The following is a 3,307-nucleotide window of genomic DNA, read 5'->3' as shown; positions in this document are numbered from 1 at the left end:
TTTACTAATTATTAGTAATGCTATAATTTAGGTTATTTTATCATTCGTTTGTGTAATATAAAATCATTTGTTTATAAATTATATATTGTATCATAGCTTTTTACCCTTTTTACCGTCTCTTATCAGCTATGATACAATATATAATTTATAAACAAATGATTTTATATTACACAAACGAAAAGTATTCTTTTTATAGCGATATGAAACAGAAAAGCAGCAAATCTTGGCATTTGTGAAGATGTAACCAGCAAATGTTTGGTATTTTTCCCAGATAAATGATTAAAACAATTAATTGATTGTCAAAATTACGATCGATTAATTTTCTGTCGATCAACTAATCGACTAATCGTTTCAGCACTACTTTTCACTGTACATTAAACTCCATTTAAATCAGTCTTCATCCCTTCTTCCCTGTAAGATGTTGGTTTTGCAGCATAACACTAGACATAACAGACATTTTTATAGACCTGCTTTTATGTGATGTCGTCTTTTTATCGTCTTTTTTTTTAATCTTTTATCAGCTTTTTATCGTCTTTTTATCATCTTTCTATTGTCTTTTTACATCTTTTATCCTAACTCTGTCTTAATTCTATCTTACTTTTATTCTATTTTACTGTTTATTTTGGTTTTCATCCTAGGATCCCTGTTTATTATTGTTTTATTGCCTTTTAAATTCATAATTTGAGTATTGTGCTTTTATTTTGTCTGTCAAAGCACTTTGTAAACTCTGTTTTTGAAGGTGCTATATAAATAAAGTTATTATTATTATAACACTCATTTCCTTCTTGCCTCGCTCCTCGTTCATCCATTCATCTGTCAGATTTCATATCTCAGACACTAGTGCTATAGTTCCCGGTTAAAACAAGGTGGCATATTTGCTACCAGTTGGCCTTGGCTGTCTTGTCTATATTTCTTGTGTCTCAGAATCAAATCAACAGATGTCAGTGCAACAGGTCTCCTTCCACCCACCCTCCCTTTCTCTCTCTCTCTCTCTCTCTCTCTCCTCTCTTAATGCCTCTCGCCCCGGGCGCCCCGGGGGAGCTGGCTCTCTCTCGTATCTTCTTTGTCGGTGCCTTTATCCGCGAGCAGCAGGAGGTGTGAAGTTCAGCGTAGAGGACTTCAATAAGAACCTGCTGGGGAGGAGAGAGGCTGACTGACGCTGACAAAAGAACGAAAAAAGAATGGAAGTTAGCAAGAAAGAGCTGGGGAATAGCTCACTTAGTGTGTGTGTGTGGGTGTGTGTGTGTGTGTGTGTGTGTGTGTAGAAAGAATGATGTCTTTGTAGGTAACCGGTGGTATTTTAGCTGTGGCCGGTCTCCATGGAATGTACAGGCTTTGGGAAAAACGCAGTGCTTTGTAGAGAGATTAGTGAAGCAGAGAGAAACTGCTTGTATGATTCTGTGCGGCAAATTACAGCCAGGACTGCCTGAAGACATTTTTACATGCTGGGCAATATGGTTGAAATCAATAAGGATTTTTCTCGATATCAGTATATATCACGATACGGTTCATGTATGCAAAATCACGTTAAATAATCAAATTAATGTTCATCTCATTGAACCGAATGGTGACGTTAGGTGTGGTGTCAAACGAAACTGAAATTTTCAAATAATATTCCTACCAAACCTCATTTTATGAGAGTTTTTAAGTAAAATTTGCTTGTCATCATCAATTCAGACAGCAGAAATGTGTGTCACGATATCAAAATATCTTCATATCATCGCGATATGATTCCACTGAAAGACAATAAACGATAATATTGAATTATCACCCAGCCCTAGTGCTTACTGTTTATATGTGACTACAAAAAAATAGATATGTTTTTGCCGGTGAATGTTTTAGGTTGAGCTAGCGAAGCAGTTTTCCCTAACAGACATTTTGGTCAATGCTAACGAAACATTCTGGCTAACAGGCTACCTTGATACTGAAAGACACACAGAACTCGAACGGTCATTTATGTGAACGGTTGGGCTAGCTTCCATAAACCATAGACTGTAAAAAAAAAAAAAAAGATATATATAAACCGACTTACGCCAAGTGAGGTTTTACAAGCAGCTTCTCTGTCTCCTTGCTGCCGTGGTTTGCTAACATGCTAATGTTGACTAGAAGAGCTAGAGGGAGGAGTCCAGTCTGTGATAAAGCTAACGTTAGCCTCGTCGCTAACGTTAGCATCGTCGCTAACGTTAGCTTCCAGTTGAGTTTTGACAGTTTGCTAACAGACTCATCTGCACAGTTCTCAAGGAAGTGTGACAGACTTTACAGCCTTAATGCCCACACTTGCATTGTCACATAGCAACCAACCCTTTTTAGGTTGTGTTTTTTTCCTCCAGCATATCAATAAGCACTAATGCACCGATAGCTCTCTTCCTATTCTCCGGGACGGCCATTACGAAACAAAGTAGCCAGCCAGTGCCAGAAGAAAAAGCGATACGACACGTCCGAATTGATATTATCCAGCGAGAAAAAGATACAAAATAAGTTCGCCTACGAATAAGCAGAGTGAGACCTCCCTGTTTTGTGCTGTAAATCAATCCTGAAAAATTTGCGGGAGACTCACTTTTTACCGCGATGGTCTCATTTTTCTACGGCCATTATACTACGCTATCAAAATTATTATTTGAGAAGGATATATTGAAGTAAACATTCTATACGTAGGGACTTTAAAAACATATTTTCATGCATACTTGTGTGGAACCTGATCAAAATGTCAGGTTAAGCTCTTCCCATAGACAATTCTACAATAAATATCTGATTTTTAATAAAAGGAAAATATCGGCAAACCCATATCGTACGGTTTGTGTGTGAGAGAAAGTGAGTTTGTGTATGTGTGTGTGTGTGTGTGTGCATACACTGTACCTCTGTCCTTATGAATGTGTGTCTCGTGGTCACCCCACAAATAGCCTGTACACACACACACACACACACACACACACACACACACACACACACACACACACGCAAGCATAGAGCAGACAGGAAGGTATGTAAGGCCACCAGCGATGGCGAGTGAATATAAAAATAGAACAAACTACTAGGTAGCAGTAGTAGTACTAGTAAAATGGTGTGCGTGTGTATGTGTGTGTCTTTAAGCAACTATTTTTTTCATTTTTTTTCCTCTTCCCATCTCCTCATATCTTCATATTTAACCAATAACTCTCTCTCTCTTTCTCTCTCTCTCTCTCTCTCTCTGTATATATTGGGTTTCTTCCTAGTTTCTCCTTATCTTCGCACACTAATAGCAGGGAGAGCTGGAAATATCCACTGTGGCTCAACACACACACACACACACACACACATACAATCTGCT

At 38.1% G+C, this 3,307-nt stretch overlaps 1 pseudogene; it reads left to right on the top strand.

The window, feature by feature from the left end:
* The first annotated feature begins 1,011 nt into the window (after positions 1-1,011).
* Positions 1,012-3,307, top strand: part of LOC139668017 (xylosyltransferase 1-like) — a 26,905-nt pseudogene continuing 24,609 nt past the window's right edge.

Source organism: Centroberyx affinis, unplaced genomic scaffold (genome assembly GCF_046629955.1).
Source record: "Centroberyx affinis isolate AG114_WGS23_722 - 3 ecotype Tasmania unplaced genomic scaffold, CSIRO-AGI_Caff_v1 ptg005953l_1, whole genome shotgun sequence".
Taxonomy (NCBI): Eukaryota; Metazoa; Chordata; class Actinopteri; order Beryciformes; family Berycidae; genus Centroberyx; species Centroberyx affinis.
The sequence above is the reverse complement of the archived record's forward strand: the minus strand, read 5'-3'. Positions and strand labels throughout refer to the sequence as shown.